At 30.3% G+C, this 10,025-nt stretch overlaps 1 long non-coding RNA gene across 1 annotated transcript; it reads left to right on the top strand.

Annotated features, from left to right (window-relative positions):
• Positions 1 to 2,756: 2,756 nt before the first annotated feature.
• On the top strand, positions 2,757 to 9,543 carry LOC145241958 (uncharacterized). The gene is made up of 2 exons (XR_013862620.1): positions 2,757 to 2,869; positions 7,425 to 9,543. It is a non-coding gene; the product is annotated as an uncharacterized LOC145241958 (long non-coding RNA).
• Positions 9,544 to 10,025: the final 482 nt, after the last annotated feature.

Raw genomic sequence — 10,025 nt, 5'->3', positions numbered from 1 at the left:
GAAAGAAAAAAAACTGGTGAAAGAAAGAAAACGTTACTAAATTTAACAATCCAAGGAAAATAACTCTTATGCCCTTTGAATAAGAATGTAATTTTATTTTTTTTTTATAGACCACGTGCGTTCAATTAGACAAAATACATTTAAACAGCAGACAAGAACACAATATTTGATAAAACATATAGTTTAGTAAACTACAAAAAAATCATTTGAATATACTGAAATGTGAATTATTAGAACTTATTTCTTTTTTTGATGGAAAGAAAAAAGAAAAATTTTAAACTCACTTAAAACAAGTAGTATGATGGTGTAATATTAAATGCGAATGCATTAATTTAAATCTCCATTACAGAAGGCTTTAAAAGGTTAAGCGAACAAGTTTAAATAAATTTTATAAGCCACAAAACACCTTGTGCCATTAAATTTTAAATTTAACAGAATGACAGAAAGTTTTTTTGTTTTTTTTAATAATTACTATAATGAAATATGAATAGACATATCAAAGATTTAATTATTCTGAAATATCCAACATTTAACGCTAACTTAATCAGAAGTTTGAAAGGATATCATACATTTAAATCGTAAGTTTAACAAATTATTTAGCAATAAACTACAATTTTTTTTTTTTTTTTTTTTTTTTTACATGGAGGTCACCACTTATCAAGGCCCAGAAGCCATTCGGGGATAAGGGTTATTGCATGTACAGTAATCAATGGGATAGTATCATAGTAATTGTTAGTATTGGAGATTTTATAAAGTGTCTTACTTAAGGGCGATTCATCAGGAATTTGTTTACGTTGGACTTGAAGACATCCAAGTTGTAGTCAGGTGGGAAATAGGCAAATGGAAGAGAGTTCCACAGGCATGCACTTCTAAGAAAGAAGCTTTGTTCATGGAATCTACGTTTTGATTTAGGCACAGATAAAGAGTGGGGAAAATGTTTGACAGTGGTTTCAGCTAGATGGGTGTTTTTCATGAAAGATTGGTGAGGAGGGGCAGAGATTGGAGCGCGGACGAGCATTTGCGATGGAAATAATGATAAAATAAAGACAGGTTTGCAACGTCTCTTCTGTGGGAAAGAGGTTGCAGGGAAGAGAAAAGGGTATCCCCCACTAAACCACAAAGTCTATTTTGTGTTCTGTCAAGGCAGGATAGGCTATTTTTAGCAGCTCCAGCTCAGATGTTTAAAGTACTTTCCTTTTTTGCAAAAAAAAAAAAAAAAAAAAAAAAAAAAAAGGTATGAGAAATTATTTTCTCGCCTGTTTTTGCTCCAAGGTAGTGGCAAAAAATTAACAACAATTACAACAGAGCACACCTCTATAATTCGACACACATTTTATTTATTCTTCGTGACAAAAGAAGGAAATGCTTATTTTGCTTCTGAGTAGAGCTGGTAGAACCTCGAAAGGTAATAATCCTTATATCTTTATCAAGACCTGAAATATGGGTTCAGCGCTGTTCAAAGATTGGATTAATTACAGCCATTTGAAGAGGTTGGAATGATGCCTTCTGTTGAAAGATTAAAGAGTCGACATCACAGAAGTTCATAAAAAATGTTCAATTGGAAGAAAAGTTATTAAAAACAGGGTAATAATTCTGACCTTAAGAAGTCTCTGGGAGACATATATAATAATCACTTAGTCTAAACATTTAGGCTTTAAAATAAAGTCTCAAGGAAACGAAGGGTGGAGGCGCCTAAATGCCTCTGATGAAAGAGTTGAGTTCCATCTTTCTTCCACGGCTGCCTGTCTGGAACTGACCGAAAAGGAAAAAGGCAATCAAAAACCTGGCAAGCCCAAAACGCTCGGCAGTTAAAATCTCGACCACTACTCTGATTAGTCTAAACGAAGACAGTAGGTGGCCAAGCAGCCAATAAAGGGTTTGCTAATAACTGTAGAATTTCTCACGTCGTATATTATAGTGTGGTCTATCTTTTTATATATATTTTTCGCAGCTTTGGACATTTCCGGTTTGTTTCGTAAATCGCAATCAGAAACGTTCTGGCCGATATGTTTCTTCAGCTAAAGAAACGGCATTTCTTTTTAATAACACCTAGTTAAATATGTCAATTTAATTACGTTAAGTAAATCATCATCATCATCGTCATCATCGTCATCATCATCAACAACAACAACAACAACAACAACAACAATAATAATAAATAAATAAATAAATAAATAGATAAATAAATAAAAAGTACGGTGATTTTGCATATATGTTCGCGCTATTTTAAAAAATAATATTTGCAAGTTAAATTGATTTTTTACGATATTTTTTATTTATTAAATTGTTAGGTGAAAGTACACAATAGTTTCAAAACACTACTCCCTCCTTTAACCCATTCTTAACATGATGTTAAAAATTGGGGTTAAAAATAATAACGTTATTGTTTCAGCAAGGTCCGTATTCTGCATAAGTACCGATTTATTAAATTGTTAGGCGAAAGTAAAGAATAGTTAGTTACAAAGCACCATCTCCTCCCTATGTTAAGAATAGCTTTCTAAATAATAACGCTATTATTTCAGCGCGGTAAAAGATGCACAATAGCAAAAATACAACATATTCTGGTCGATAGTTTCATCAACTAAAGAAACACCATTTTCTTTCTTATAAGAACTACTTAAATTAGTCAATTTAATTACATTAAGTAAATTAGCAAAAAAAAAAACAAACAAACATAAAAACAAAAAAAAAACAACAGATCAAATCTATTAAATTTAGAAATAATTGGATTTATAATTGTGTAATTCGCTTCTTCTTCCAACTTTTTGCAATCTTTAGACATTTTTTATAAAAATAATCTGAAATTTTTAAAGCAAGGAACGAAATGATTCCAAACACCGGTTTGCCGTATATTCCTGCTGATTTTTGGGTAAAGTATTTTTTTTCTTGAAATAATTAAACTTTTGTCGATAATCATTTATAAAATTAGTTTCATAATTTACAGAAAATACTTTTTCATCATAAAAAGGCGTTTAATTATAGCAAGGACGTTTGATGACAATTAGTTTGCTTTTTTTTTTTTTAACATCTTGAAATTTGAAACTTGATTTCGGTACTTATGTATTTATTGTACCACGCTGAAATAATATTTAGAAAGCTATTCTTAACATGGGAGGGTGTTTTGTAACTATTCTGTACTTTCACTTAACAATAAAATAATAATAATAATAATAATAATAATAATAATAATAATAATAATAATATAGTAAAACTTGAATTAAACGTGAAAATTCGGATTCGTTTTACGATAGGAATTGTACTAATTAATAGCCCCTTACGTCCGAGTGGCAATAGGCCTTGTTTGGGTGAAGGTGAATAAAAAAATAAAATAAATAAAAATACACATTGGTAATAAATAAATAAATAGCAAAGGCAAGATAAGTTACTCGTCTACATATGTGGAAGAAGGCCCTTAATTTTTTAATAATACATACGCAATCTGCTAAAATTAAAATATCATGTTTAAACGCATTGTACGACCGGGCAACACCGAGCGTCCAGCTAATCTTCTATGAAAATAAACAAACACTGGAAGGGTTTTTTTTTGTTTTTACTCACTTAAAGTTCATTCTATTCAAAAAAAAAAAATAATGTCTACTAATGACTTAAAAAAAAAAAAACAAAAAAAAAACCCAGAATACTGTTAGAAACCCACCCAATGGCGCTTATGTCAACGAACGGATCATTAAATCTAAGGGAGATAACCAGCATAGACATAGCAAAAATAAGCATATTTTAGAAGATATAATTTGGGACGCTTATTTATGTTATGTCTATGCTGGTTATCTCCCTTAGATTTAATGATCCGTTGACATAAGCTGCCAATAAATGTTACCAGGATATTTATTGGGTGGGTTTCTTACAGTATTTTGTTTGATTTTTTTTTCTTTTTTTTTTTTTTAAGGACAAAATTAATTATCTCTCTTTCCTCTCCAACAAAATTTTATTTTCATAGAAGATTAGCTGGACGCTCGGTGTTGCCCGGTCGTACAATGCGCTTAAACATGATATTTTAATTTTAGCAGATTGCGTATGTATTATTAAAAAATTAATCCTTTATTAAATATTATATATTACAAAGAATAACTTGCCCGACGGACTAATTCGCCAAAAAAAAAATAAAAATAAATAATGATAATGATAATGTCATTCATTAAATTTAATCTGTGTTTTATAGATAAAAAGAAGAATTTTTACTGGGGAATATTTTACATTACACCAGCCAAGGTTAAAGCAGTGTAATGTAAAATATTCCCCTGTAAAAATTTTTTTTTTATATATAAGAGAAGAAAGTCTATTTTTAAGATCAGATTTTTTTTTTATATATAAGAGAAGAAAGTCTATTTTTAAGATCAGATTTTTTTTTTTCGAAAAAAAACTTAAAAAGGCAACAAAAACAATTTTTAGAATTTAGATTGTAAAATCAGTTTCACATAGGAATGTAATGGAAAATGATCCCCCATTTTTGACCATTTTTGAACTGGATAGTGTTTTAGGGCAGTTAACCATTTTTATTTTTTGCTAAGAGAGATAAATTTTGTGCAAGTATTTTTGCAGGTAGGTTCATACCGAAAAGTTAGAGAGAAAAAAATCTCCCTTAACTATAAGTCCGTGTGGCAACCACCCCTCCAAATCTTCATAAAATCACACATAATTGCATAAAAAGTAGCCCTCCCAACAAAAAGACGGGCACAAAATTGATTTCCCCTACAAAAAATAAATAAAAATTAATCTAATTAACTGTCCAAAAACATTATCCTATTCAAGAATGGATTGGAAGTTAATCATGTCTGTTAACCCTCCCACTTTTGTAAACACGCTGGTCAGCTTAGGCAAACGTGATTGACACTCTTAAGCATCATGACCATGCATGCTAAAAAGACAAAACTTTTTGTAACTAAATAAAAACTGACTTTTAATTTTGAACCGAGATTAACATAAACGCAGCCAATAAACATCAAAGACATGTTTGACTGTTAAAAATCTGACATTAATAAGCCATTTGTTTGTGCATCAACACCATTCTTGCAACATGAACGCTTTTTCATAAAACGAGCAACTTCTTCAGCAAAAAGGCAGAATGGATAGAGAGCAATGGGGACTCCATAATCCCGACTTTGACACGCTATTGTCAATGAGCTCAGCAACAGTAGTTCAAACAGTGCTTTTTAGCAATTAATAATGCAATTATAAACTAACTTAATGTGATACACACTTCATTCTCTACTACATTCTGCCCTCTGAAGCTCCCCTCTCCAGCTCACCCCTGCAACATCATGTGTAAACTAAACTTTATTTAAAATAATATTACTACGAAAAAATTAGAAAAAGGGAATTTCAAGCATACAACTAAATTATCGAATGGATTATTTTATTAGATTGATTTTAAAAGAAATATTTTTGCATGAGTAACTTTATTGTTTTTTTGTATTAGTTTGAATTTGTTTTATTCTTATTCGTTTTCATATGAACTTATTTAACGTTTGTTTTCATTTAAAAAATAATTTGTTTGTTTATTTAATTATTGTTTGTTCCCCAAATTCATGATTCAGTTTTTGTAGTATTTGATTTTATTTTGCTTTGAAAATATATAATTTTATATGCATGATTTTCTTTTTAATTTATATTGAAAAATGTTGAGTTTTAGTATAACTTGAATTGTGTTCCTTTTTTATAAAAGCAATTTTTACAATTTTTTAAAATAATTTGTTCAAAAAGCTCTCATTCTTTATTGACAGTTGGACTGTTCAACAGATCTTGCTAATATCATGTACATGATGTCACTTCAACAGTGAACAGACTCTAGTTACTTTATGACAGGTCATCTAGGAAAAATATGAATGTTGCATGCTCAACCTTGTGTGATACAAGTTGCTATCGTCAGAAACATTAAAGTTTAAAATGGTTATTCATACCTTGTTTGCTGGTCATTCTTTTTTGTAAGCTTTTGCTGTGATTGAACTAGAGAGAGGAAATGCTTGTGTTATAAGGTTATTATAGTTTTGAAACGTCTAATAACACAAATCTGATGGTAAAAAGCAGTTCATTTATTTAATGTGATCTTTATTCAAAATCACTAGCAATGAAGTAGTTATACCTTTTTTTTAAAAATGAAGTAATGAAGTAGTTATACCTTTTTTTTTTTAAATTTCTTATTTTGTTCTAGCTGGAGGCAGGTCATCCTTCTGAATGCCAGACATTCCAACCATGACATCTTTTGAGGATTTTGTCTCTTTAAGTGCAATTGTTTACATTTCTCTTGCACTTAGTTCACCGGGTATATTTACTAGATAGTTTTTTAAATTATTCTTCATGAGTTTGGTTGCTCCTATCATTACTGGAATGATGGAGATCTTCCTAAGATTCCAGTTTCTTTTGATGTCATACATAAGATCTTGGTATTTTATTATCTTCTCACTCTCAGCTCTGTTTAACCCAGCATCATGGGGACAATAAAGAGTTTGACAGAAACATTACCATGTTCGAAATGATACACCTGAAGAAGGTCAGATGTTACATCAACCGAAACGTTGTGAAAATCACACTCAAGATGAGAACAGTAGTCTGATGAATCCAAATAATATGAATAATTAATCCCCATCTCAAAAGTTCAGAAAAGTGTATTTTTTCATATTCAATATATATACATATATATATCTTTGCACTTCATTCTCTGGGTGTATTTGCCAAATCATTTTTGAAATTCTTTTTCATAAGTCTGGTTGCTCCTATAATTATTGGAATGATGGAGATCTTCCTAAGATTCCATTTTTTATTTCATGTTGTACATAAGATGTTGGTATTCTGTTATCTTTTCACTCTCAGTTCTGTTTAACCCAGCATCGTTGAGGACATTAACTTCTACTGAGATTGCTTTCCTTTTTATTCTATATAACTATGTCAGCATTAATAGCTCCATTTTCTAGGTACATAGCTGTAGAAATTGCATAATCATAATGGATAGTGTATGACCTATTTCTAACTCATGTGACTAATTTGCAACTTTTCACGCCCTTGTGTCCTACTAAACTGACTGACTTTTATCACCTTCTATCTTTTGAGTATATGACCTCATATTCATTTTGAATACATTTTCTATAGTCTAGGTATTATTCACTCCAGGCTTAATGAATTGACCTTTGACTTCAAATTTCTTGTTATTTTTAACACATACTATACCTAAGTTCAGTGACTCGATCTTTTGGCTGTAAGAGTTGTTATTCCCAACTAAATTACATACTAGACTATCATGACGTTTAATACATAACACTACACTACACTACACTTAATTCAATCCATTAATTAAAAGTTAATATGTGAAATTTTAATAATTATTGTATGAAATTAAATGTATATTTTCTGTGATTGTTTTTTACCATTTCTATCATTTCACATTTTAATATACATTTTTGTCTTTATTACAGATGACTCAACCTAATGAGAAAGTTTAAATGACTAGAAATATTAATACATTTGGATCTACTTCTAAAGAGTAACTTTCTTTGACAGAAAAGATTGTTAATACATTTTACAATGTATTTTAATTAAATTAAGTATTTAAAAAATTGTTTATAAACAAAAAATTCTGAGCAATGCTGAGTATGTAATAAATGCTAATAAAAATATTCTCTTGAACAATGCGATTTTGTATTTCCAGAAAAATCACAGGCAAAAATTCATAAAAACTGGAAAAAAATGTGACTTATGTAATCGCTAATAAAATTAACACTTCTGTCTGCATTTCAACCAAATTTGTTAAATAAATTCAAATAAAAAATGAAGTAAAAACGTTTTATGAAATTTTATGCATTTTGACTTCAACATGGAAATAAAAATGGATTCTTCTGACCAATCAAATTCTGCAATTTCTGTAAAATCATCGTCAAAACTTTATGTGCAAAAATTAACAGAAACGGGTGATAAATTGTTCAGTTGTGAATTGTGTGATTATGCATCATTAAATGAATCAAATGTGAAAATTCATTTGCGAACACACACACGTGAGAAGCCATTTTCATGTGAAATCTGTCGATTGTCATTTTCACAGAAAGTCACGTTAAAAAATCACATCCGTGTACACAGTGGAGAAAAACCATACAAGTGCGATGTGTGTCAATCGGCATTTTCGCTTGAACCCAATTTGCGTCGTCATGTGCGCATGCACACTGGTGAGAAACCTTACATATGTGATGAGTGCAATGCTGCGTTTTCGACAAAATCAAATTTGAACACGCATAAACGCAAACACACGGGCAAACGGCCGCATGCATGCACATTGTGTGCATCAGCGTTTTTTAATCAATCTGATTTGACAAAACATTTGCGCATACACACAGGCGAACGGCCATTTTTGTGCAGCATGTGCAATGCAACATTCACAAATGGGTCATCATTGCATGTGCATACACGCATACACACAGGTGAAAAACCATATTCTTGTGAAGTTTGTTGCGCAGCTTTTTCGGATAACTCAAGTTTTCGACGACATCAGAAAACGCATTTGAAACTGAAACCGTTTTGCTGTCAAGTGTGTGGTTCCACATTTTCAAGTAAATTTAATTTAACTAAACATATGGGCACACATACTGAAAAACTATCTGGTGAATATACCCGATGAACCAAGTGCAAGAGAAATACAAACAATTACACTTAAAAGAACGGTTAGAGTCTGAAAAAGATCTGTTGGTTGGAGTAACTAAACTAATGGGAGAATGTTTGGCATCCAGTAGAATGCCCCATCCCCAGCAAAAACAAAATGATAAGAAAATTAAAACAAGGGAGAAACAATATCCTTGAGTGTTTAATATATCTCTGTACAAGAGTTTATCAGGATAATCTGGTATGAGGATACTTTTTCCTACAAATAAACCCTGACTAAATATTCAAAATCGCATAGTATTTGCATATAAAATAAGATCTCCTCAGTAAGGCTAACCAACACTGGCTTTTTTCTCGAGAATAATGTACCTTCTCCAAGTGATGTTACTTCAAGTAGCAACACAAAACTTAATACTCCGTCAGACAATCTGATATTTTTTCTAAACAAGTAAACCATGAGTAAATATTCAAAATCACATTGTATTTACAGTCAAAATGTGTTTGAAAGGTAATGGGGGCTCTTGATTTCTGAGAACTATGACTGAAATAAGATAAAGACAGAACTATAATCTCATGAATAATTAAAGAATCATACATGTACATTGGTTAAGATTATTATTTTGTGACATGAGTTTTCTTTTCTTTTTTTTTTCTTTGCCTATTAAAAAACATAAGTATACAGAATGAAGAGAACCCTGGCATTCCTGATGTATTTTTATGGAAACCTTTTTTCATTATATAAACATATAGGACATAATCCTAAAGCTATGTCATCGATTTTCTAAACACTGTATGTGTGGTATCAATTAGAACATTTTTTTGCACAATTATTTTGAAATTTGCTTCTAAATATGAAGAAAAATATAAAAATCAAATAAAGCAAGAGTTCTCTCCCCTTGCAATCACTACTACTTGAATAAAGCAAACTGATAATTATTTTTTTTTTGTTTTATTTTGTACTATTGAGTGACTTTTAGATACTTTTAATCTAAGGTTTTCATCAAGGTAATTAGTTTCATGTAAATCTAATATATAAACGACTATATGTTTGTCGGTGTGTTTGTCTCCATATTTTCAAACTCTATTTCCTCCAATACTAAAAGTCATATTGACTCTAGGGGCCTTAAATGATTGGATTTTTACGGGCCATTCTTTTATGGGTCTTTAGTCAGTTAAAAATTGTTTTTTAGGTGTCAAAAATGGATAAAAATTGAAAAAAATCATTAAACATTTTGTATATTCATCTTAGTTTATTTTTAATTTTTAATCGGTTTATATGCATGTCCTGTTGGTACAGTGGTAACGTCACCAGCTTTGAATGCTACAATTTCAATTTTAGCTGATGGCACCCAAATACTTTTCTTTTTAAATCTCTACTCTATAGTAATATATACAAAATCTGGATAAATTAAAATATCATATTTAAA

This window comes from Euprymna scolopes, chromosome 21, assembly GCF_053919585.1.
Source record: "Euprymna scolopes isolate OS-2025 chromosome 21, ASM5391958v1, whole genome shotgun sequence".
NCBI lineage: Eukaryota > Metazoa > Mollusca > Cephalopoda > Sepiida > Sepiolidae > Euprymna > Euprymna scolopes.
This window is presented reverse-complemented; position numbering and strand designations above follow the sequence as displayed.